This window comes from Zonotrichia albicollis, chromosome 25 (genome assembly GCF_047830755.1).
Source record: "Zonotrichia albicollis isolate bZonAlb1 chromosome 25, bZonAlb1.hap1, whole genome shotgun sequence".
NCBI classification, from domain to species: Eukaryota; Metazoa; Chordata; class Aves; order Passeriformes; family Passerellidae; genus Zonotrichia; species Zonotrichia albicollis.
The window spans coordinates 5054566-5064091 of NC_133843.1; the positions used below are offsets into that span (position 1 = coordinate 5054566).

The window sequence follows — 9526 nt, forward strand, 5'->3', positions numbered from 1 at the left end:
TAAAGCTTACTGCCAGCTGCACCAGCCATGCAGAAACTCACATTAAATATTACAACAGCTCAATAAGCACAGCCCTGCACACCATTAGCAGAGGAGGGGGCAGGGATTCAGAATAAGCAAACAGGCTTTGATGACACGTTCATTTCAGATGTGAAAAATGCCAATCAATTGTTTTTAAAATTTTAAAAATTTAATAGTAATAAAATGGTTATAAAAATAGGAATATTATTAGAGTAGTAATAATTGGGACAATTTGGATTAGGACAATATGAGACAATAGAAACAAAGAGTTATGGACAGTCCAGGTACCTCTTTCTGGGCAGCACAAGCCCGAAAAAGGACGCACGTTAACAGAGGATTAACCCTTAAAGGCAACAGCCTGTTGCATATTCATACACCTCATCCATGATGCATAAATTCCATTCAAACACAGGATTCTGTCTGGGCAGTGTCAGCTTCTTCCTCTGAATCCTAACCAGCGTTTTCATGGCTGAGCAAGGCAGGAAGAAGTTCATTTCTTCTGATAATGGAGCAATAAATTCTCTTTCTCTGAAAGATTTAGGTGTCCTGTGGCTCCTACCTTGCTGTGAGTTCTTTCTTTAAAAAGAAGCATCTTACATAGCATAGTTTCTATTTTAACATTATGTTATAACTAAAACTATATTTAACACACTACTTAAGAAAATTAACACAGCATCACTTTCTGACATAACACATATAATATTCATTTTAATATTTGCGAAAAGCCACCCATAAAATATGCATTTTTCACATCAGAGAAAGTCCAGGATGCTTCCTAATACAAACAAGAGACACCGGGGGCTGGCTCCTGTTAGTCACAGTGCAAGGGAGGGAAATGTTGCTTGCAACAGCTCCCAGAAGCTGCCAGTGGAGCCACGTCTCCAGGATACAGATTCAGGCCACCAGAACTGAGCTGAGCCAGCAGGAATGTCCCTCCTCTCTGCTCCCTTCTCCTCCCTCCCAGCACAGACCCGGGAGTCTGATCTGAAGCAGCTCAGAAAGAGGCAAACATCACCATTGTCCTTATTCCTTTTCTACCACCAAAGATGCAGAGATCCACAGGCACAGGAGCTGCTGTGAGTGGCAAGCAGCCAACCCAAAGGGACAAAAATACCCCCTGGAAGGATCAAAGCATTTCAGCCGCTTCTTACTCCATCCCACACTCTCAGACAGATGTTCACAGGGCGAGATGCTACTTGTGCTATCTCTAAGGACTAAGTCCTGCAGTTAAAACACAAAAATGAAAGAAATATTTGGGGCTGTGCTGTTAGTTTTTCCAGCTTTCCTGAGGCAAAGCACATCATCCGCTCTGAATTGCTCTCATATTTTGGAGTTTGAGATTTCTATCCTTTCACAACCTGCCTTGTTCTAAAGACTCCTGGGATTCCCCTTCACAAGGAGACACAGACAATTTTTGAAAAGACATTTGTAAATTGATTTTCAAAAGGACACACTGCACAGCCCTGTGTGGTTGTGGAACTGTGTCTGGCCCTCTGAAAACCAGGCTGCTGGCTGAGTACAAGCAGAAAGTAACTGAAGGCACGTCCCAAATCAGATAAAGAAATGGAAATGCAAACAGCACCAGGATCTGCAACATAACCAAATAAATGAGCATGTAGGCAGGGTGGTGTACATGCAGGGACTAATTTAGCTGCATAGAAGCCAAGATTTGGGTCCAGAAGGAATTATCACCCTCACAACACATCAGACAAGGTACTGCAAGAGGTCTGTAAAGAAGATGTCATAAAAAACTTATTTGTCTGCTACTTACAGTAGAGCTCCCTGTTATTGGAATCTAAACAAGGCCAGATGCTTTCCTGTGCCACTTACACACAAACCCATGCTATGAACTCTGCAGTCTCTGTGAGGAAACGTGCATCAAGGAACTGGCTCCAGACAAATTTACAGGAATGAAGCTTTGCTTCTTTGGCATAAGCACTGCCACAGGGGACGAAACATTTACCTGCTGATATATCTTGTTTCCAGTTGTCATAGACTGGTGTTTTACAGCTCCCTGTGATGCTGCAGCTTTTCTATCAGGCTTTGTGCACAAGCACATTGATAACCAGAGACAAGCATGCAATGGACCAAAGACCACTCCAGACCACAGCTCAGCTGCCCATCTGTCACTGTCATATTTTCTAGAAAAATCCCTTTGTCAGAATTTCTTTTCCTGGGAAGCTGGAAGCCTCAGAGAAAAATGAAAACAATAATTATCTCATTGCTTCTCCTGTGTTTTGCTGCTTTGGAGAGTGTTTATCCAACATGTGAATTGTTTTTATTTAATGACCAATCACAGTCCAGCTGTGTCAGGACCCTGGAGAGCAACAAGTTTTTCATTATTATCTTTCTAGCCTTCTTAGAGTATCCTTTCTCTATTCTTTAGTATATTTTTAGTATAGCATGATATGATATGATATGATATGATAAGATATGATATGATATGATATGATATGATATGATATGATATGATATGATATGATATGATATGATATGATATGATATAAGCCTTCTAAGAACATGGAGTCACATTCATCATCTCCTTCCTGCCACATGGGAATCTGAAAATAACCCCATCCATCTCTCAGCCCTGTGTGAAGGGGCAGAGCTGAGAAGCAAGGGTTAGGATGGGGAGAAAAAGAAGGGATGGCCTTGGAAATAAAATTCAGTTTGGATGTGGAAAGAAATGGCTTGCAGCATATACATCAGACTGTACCTTTGAAGCTTGTTTTTCCAACCTGTATTTTCTCCTGTTAATGGTGTAACATTCCAGTTATTAATCTTTTCTGGTTTTCAAGGCTATAAAATCATGACTCAATAGCCATGCTCAGACCTCAGAAAGCTTCCCTTAGGTGCTGCAGAGGACGGTCAATGACAGTATAACAGGTCATAAATAACATTCAGCTGGGTGCTAGTGCTGACAGTTGTTGTAGCCCACGCCTGAAGCACACTGCTACCAATGGGAAAATTTACAAACTCACACGTAGTTAAGCTTTGCTGAAACATATCCTGGACGGGGGTCAATAGAAAGTCTTTTGCTGACTTCACTTAGAGCTGGATTAAGCATTTATGCTGTCTCCTCCATACTCCTGAATTATTCATGATGGGCCAGACACTGCAATCCATACCCACACTGCACTTAATCTGTCCTTTAAATTGATTTGCATTAGTCTGAGTCACAGGCACCACAGCCTTCCTCTTTAACAGTCTCACAGAAGGCAGCAGAGCTATTCATGAAATGAGGCGCTGCTCTGAAAGAGGAGAGAGGCAGGATCCAGCCCTCAGCAAAGGCAAGGACAGAACTGAGAGAAAATTCACCCTGGTGAAGGTACAACAAGATGAATGAACTCAGGTAAATCTGTGTTCAATCAATCATTTAAATTAAAGAGACAGCCTGTTCTGCAGTATCACGGGTGTGAAAAACATTTTTGTGATTCGTGTCAACTGGCAATGGAATCAGCAAATGCTTCTATCTGCTGTGTCAAAAGCAGATCCTAGTTCCTTGGAAAACTACAAAGAACAGTTTTGAAACTTTCTGACTGAATAGGCAAATAAAGCATTGAAACAGAAAAAGTATATTAGAATAAAGAGATGAGGTAGCAAGACGACTGATGCTTAGAATAAAATAGAGGAAGCTGTGGGAAAGCTAAAGGGATATTGCAACGAATGCTTAAGTATAATAAAAAGCTTGATGCACTTGTCAAAATCATGTAGCAGACACCAGTAAGGCCTCCCTCCAGATGGCCACAAGAAGGACAGGAAGCCAACAACCACCTGGAAAGATTATGAAATTGCTGATCCCACTTTATTGATATTTGCTGATTTGGACTAACATAAGCACACTGGAAAATGCTTTGTAGGCTTAAAAACAGTATATATACTCTGGTGAACTTGCAGTGGTGTGTGTCATGAGTGGAGCAGTGACTCCCCGGCCACCCAGTGCTGCTTGATTGCTTTTTTTAAAATAAAAGATACAGAATTAAAATTTGGTTTGGTTATCAAAATTGTATATGAATGGGGGAGATTAAGTTCTAGAAACTAATATTTCATTGCTCAGCTTCATCACGAGGTCTGAAAACACATTCACAGAGCCAAAGACAGTTTTCACACACACCTTGTGAGGACTGCTTACCTCTCTGAAGAGAGACAAACAGCGAGGTGTGTGGAAAGGAAGAAAGCAAAGGACATTGCTAAAAATAGGTTAGAAACTGTTGTAAAATAGTTGATAGATCGTTAAGTGTGTACTGTTAGTTTGGTTGTTATACTGTAAAAGGGGTTAAAAGGGCAGTTATAAGAAATAAAGTACTCAATGTACCATAGAGGACACAGTCTCAAGCTACGTCAGGAAAGGTATAGGTTGGATATTAGGAAAAAATTTTTCACCAAAAGAATAATAAAGCACTGGAATGCTCTTCCCAGGGAGGTGGTAGACTCTCCATCTCTGGAAGTGTTTATAAAAAGCCTGGACATGGCACTTGGTACTAGAGTCTGGTTGAGGTGTTGGGGCATGGGTTGGACTCAATGATTGGACTCATTATTCTGTGATTCTGTGAGAACACAGCTCAGTAAAGTGCACCACAAGCCAGCCTGGACAAAACTGTAATGGCCAATCAAGCACCTTAAACCTTCATGCGAATGAAAGATCCAAACAGAAACCAATCCAAGAAACCAATCCAAGGGACAAAAACAGGATAAAAAAGGACATCTGAGCCAGGGAATTTGTGCCGTTCCCCTGGGACATCGGGGCCATCGCTGCTGAAGGAGCGGCGGGAACGCTCCTGCCTGGCTCGGGCCTCCTGCTTTAGGCCTTTCTTTTATTATAATAAATCCTGAGATCACTTCAGTACCAGGAACCTGTTCTCATTTTTATCAGACATATTCTGCTCTTCCTGACTGGCACAAAAGCAATAAAAAGTGCTCAAATAGGTGAGAGGCACCCCCTCAGTGGAAACTCCTTCCTCCCAGGAACCAGGCCCTCAGGCCACACTCCTCGCTCTGATCCTGAAATCCCCTCCAGCTGCTCAAATCACAGATAAACTCTCACCATGGGAGAGCAGCTTACCTCTAAGTTTCACTACTAAACCCAAATTTATACTCTGATACCTCTAAACAAACAATGGATTAAAAAAATAAGCCAATCAGGTAAGTAAAAGGAGAAATATTTTGCCACTACACTGAGAAATATAATGGGATTTGATTTTTTAGAATGAATGAATTTGTTCAGCTCTCATTTATGTTAGCGCTTGATAAGATTAGAGGATTAAACCAATTGTATGCTAAATATTTTGTGCTGAAGAGAGTTTCTCATGCACAGAAACCACAGCAGCATTACCCAGAGACTCTGCGACTCACAGGGGGACCTGTTCAAACTTCAGAAATAAAAATCACAGCTTATCCAGATTTTCCACATGCACCCGGGTATGAACTTCTATCCCACTCCAGTTTCACTCAAGCTTATTTATTAAGTACTCATACCCAACAGGCAAGTCTTTGTATAAGCTGCACTTATCTTGGAGCACTGGCATCACAAGAGGATTACAGATGTGCTGTGGCTTTTTTGGATGCAAAATGTTAGCATCTTGTGCATACCCTCTCCCTGTGCCAAACTGAAATGCACCCATCCTATCACTCTCATGTCATTTGATTACATACACACACATCACAGTCACCCCATAAACTCCTGCAAAATACAGCTTGTCAACAACACTTCATTTGCAGTTCAGAAATTACAGATACAAAAGGGGTCAGAGTTTTCCTGTAACTTAACTGCTGCTTCTGTTGGTGTGACAAAGGCATTTGTGATGTTTAATTCATTAATGCTGAAAAAAACCACAAGATCTTGGGAGGCACAGCCAAGGACACACTAGATATTGAAAGAAGTTTTAGCACCTAGCAAACACATTTCCCCCAAACATTAAAAATTAACAGCAATTTTAACAGTGTGAAATCCCTCATTTATGTGCCCCCAAATGACAAAGAGCCAGTCAGATATTGCCACCTTGACTCCCTGTAAGTGCTCTACAACAAGGGTGTTTGTCAGTATAGCTAAAAACACCACACTATAGCCAGTGAGGGAAATCTGGACTGAGTAAAAGTGACTTCAGCTTGTGTTTAGTGTTGTGGTTTGGGGTTTTTTCCTACCCCTGAGGATGAATTTGCCCTGTACATTGCAGAAACTGAATCCCAGTGGTGACCACTGTGGGCAGTTGGAGATTGGATGATGCTGATGCTTCTTCCCAAATGCCAGCCCAGTTCTCACATATTACATTGCTCCACACTGCTCTGGGCCTTTGGTCCCTCAGCTTTCCCCTTGTGCCTCTAGGCGAAAGGGACACAAATGCAGATGGGTAGTTTACCCTTAAATCATTTTCCTATTAGACAAGCATTCTCTCTCTGTAGAGGAACATTTTCCCCATGGGAATATTGCAGGTATGCACAGGGGCAGCAGGAAGAAAGGAAGAATGGATCTTTTATCATATTAAGCATTACCATTTCAGCTTTGTTGTCTTTTTCACCAGCTCAGTTCGGTTTTATTCCAGGCTTAGGGAATCAAGCTATAAGGCTCCAAGGGGTAAAGAGACTAGTTTGATGAGTCTAACCTCTAAAGATGCATGCAGGGTGATAAAAGAAGTGAAATATCTTCCTTCAATACAGTTGTTGTGTTGCTAGGTTTCCATCTAGATACACAGTCTAAAAGAGCAATTAAAGGAAGCTGGTGCTGTGGATTCTATCTTTATCAACACTTCACAAGGTTACTGGTGAGAAGGAAACAAAAATATTGTCCCCAAGCAAACTTGTTCTGATGAGAACAGACAGCTAGTTTCAAAAGCTTACACAAATTTTCATGGGGAAATTGTTCTCAAGAGCCTGAGTTTCTAAGGCAGCAAATTTTATGTGCATCAGGATGTGGCTTTGAGAGCAAAAGGTCTGTGTGTTTGTCATTTGAATTGCTCTTCCAAAGCAGAAGTCCTCACCCCACTCAGCTAGCCTGTCTTGCTGCAGCAGACGAGGATATCAGCCTGGTTTTAAAGGAACTTATTTGTTTGTTCGTTACATTAAACACCAGCAGACTCTGCACAGCTGTCAAAATACTATTCTAATCATTGCATAAATGAAGGTTGTTAACCAGCATGCTGCTACGCCTGTGCACAAAACAAAGGTGCCAGTGACACAGGATGCATCAACAAGGTCCCACACGCGCCTGAGGGGTCCACCACCACTTCCAGCTTTGTCTGGCCTGGAATTTTTCAGTTTCACTCAGCTCCCAGTCTCTCAAGGGCTCTTAAATACTTGGGCAATAGCGAGACCCCTGCTCGTTTGGCTTATCATATCACCAAGGAATAAACAGAAGAGATTCTTTCCTCCAGGACAGCGGCTGCTTTACTGGCACATCTTTGGAGACCACCTGAATGGCAAGAGCCGTAAGGACCAAGCTAAGTTGGGACTGTTGCTAAGCAATGAAATGTCCTTATTAAGTGGTGCAGTGTTTTTAGACGGGAAAAGTCCATTTCTACACAAGCTGGTATAAAACAGGAAGGTTCCCTTACATGTACTAGTTACATGATGCTCTTTATATCTTTTGGGCACTGAGCAGATGAAGATCCTGCCTGGCTGGACCTGCTAACATGCCTGGGTACAGCCAATACCCCAGTGACTCTGCCAAGCGTCCGTGAAGCCAGGGACACAAAGCTGCTCAGTTCTGGCACCCAACTTTTTCCCCAGGAGAGCAGCCCGGCTGCAGGCGCAGCTCAATCAGCTCGTTATAGAGGCATCCTCCCGGGAAACGATCTCCCTGTGCATATTCATGAACTATCCACAGCTTCCAGCGAGAGTTGGCTAAACACACAGCTGAGGGGGGTTTAGCTGCTGGATTCCCAGGGGGTTAGAAAAAAGGGGAAAGGGGAAGAAAAAAGGGAAAGGGGAAGAAAAAAGGGAAAGGGGAATGGGAGAGACAGAGAGTAAAAAAAAAATAAAATAAAATAAAAAAAACATAGACACACAACACCAAAAAAAAAAAAAATAGGCACGATTGCAAGCGGCTGTCTTTAAGCATTGCGGGACCGGGGAGCCCGACCGATACCCCAGTCCAAGCCCCCCGAGCAGAACCGAACGCTGAGAGCCGCCGGCGGACAGAGCATCACGACAGACGGGCTGAGCTCCCGGACTCCCAGAACCTCGCAGACCCGCGGGGCCGCGGAACCGCGGAACGCATCGCTCACCTCGGCCCCTCCGGGCTCCGCTCCGCCGATGATCGCTGCAGCGGCGGCGCCGGTCCCGCAGCCCCGACCCGGCCCCGCCGCCGCTCCTTGGGACGCCGCGGCCGCCGTGGGCGGAAGGGCGGGCGGGCGGAAGGGCGGCCGGCAGTGCCTGCCGTGTGCCGAGCCGAGCCGAGCCGTGCGGTGCGGTGCTGTGCGGAGCTGCGGGGCTGCCGCCGCCCCGCCGGGCTGCGGGCGGCGCTGTGGCCGCACTACAAACCGCGGATATAAACCAAAGCAACCATATCAATCATATAACCCATTTCAACCATATACACCATACAAACCATATCAAGCATATTAACCATATCAACCATATAAACCGTGCCCCGTGCGCGGCCCCCGGTGCGGCGGTGCCGGACGGACACGCAGCCCCGGTGCGGAGTGCAGCCGCACCGCAGGGCCCGGGACCGCCGGGCAGGGCGGACCGGCGCTCAGGAACGTGCCCCGGTGCCAGCCCGCCCTGTGGAACTGCTCAGCGGACAGGGCAGGTAACGGGGGAGATGTGAGTGCCCGTGTCCCCCCCGGGATGCGGGTCCCTGTGTCCCCTCCGGGATGCGGGACCACCGGGACTGCCCTGCCCGTCCGCCCGCAGAGGGAGCCCTGAATTTGCAGGCTGCCCTTTGGAGAGGGATGCTGATCCCTCCTGTGACTCCAGCATGGGGATGGGAGTCCCCTCTGCAGTCCGGCTCTGCCCCCACCCCGAGACCGGGCCCGTCTTGGGACAGAAACTACCAGAAACTTTTGCAGCACTTGGCCTGTTAAAATAGGTTAGAAACTGTTGTAAAATAGTTGATCGTTAAGCATGTACTGTTAGTTTGGTTGTTATGTTGTAAAAGAGGTTAAAAGGGTAGTTTTAAGAAATCCGGTACTCCATGTACCATAGAGGACACAGGCTCAAGCTACATCACGGAAGGCACAGGTTGGATATTAGGAAAAAATTTTTCACCAAAAGAATAATAAAGTACTGGAATGCTCTTCCCAGGGAGGGGTAGAACCACCATCTCTGGATGTGCTTAAAAAGCCTGGACTTGGCACTTGGTGCTATAGTCTGGTTGAGGTTTTAGGGCACAGGTTGGACTCGATGATCTTAGAGGTCTCTTCCAACCTCATTATTCTGTGATTCTGTGAGAACACACCTCAGTAAAGTGCACCACGAGCCAGCCTGGACAGAACTGTAATGGCCAATCAAGCACCTTAAACCTTCATGCAAATGAAGGATCCAAACAGAAACCAATCCAGAGGGACAC

The 9526-nt window shown here is 45.0% G+C and overlaps 1 protein-coding gene across 1 annotated transcript in view; it reads right to left on the bottom strand.

Moving 5' to 3' along the window:
• Nucleotides 1–8490, bottom strand: part of DISP3 (dispatched RND transporter family member 3) — a 39797-nt gene extending 31307 nt beyond the window's left edge. Inside the window, exon 1 of the mRNA XM_074558456.1 lies at nt 8241–8490. The gene's annotated coding sequence lies outside the window, so the exon portion shown is untranslated. The remainder of the gene's footprint in view (nt 1–8240) is intronic.
• Nucleotides 8491–9526: the final 1036 nt, after the last annotated feature.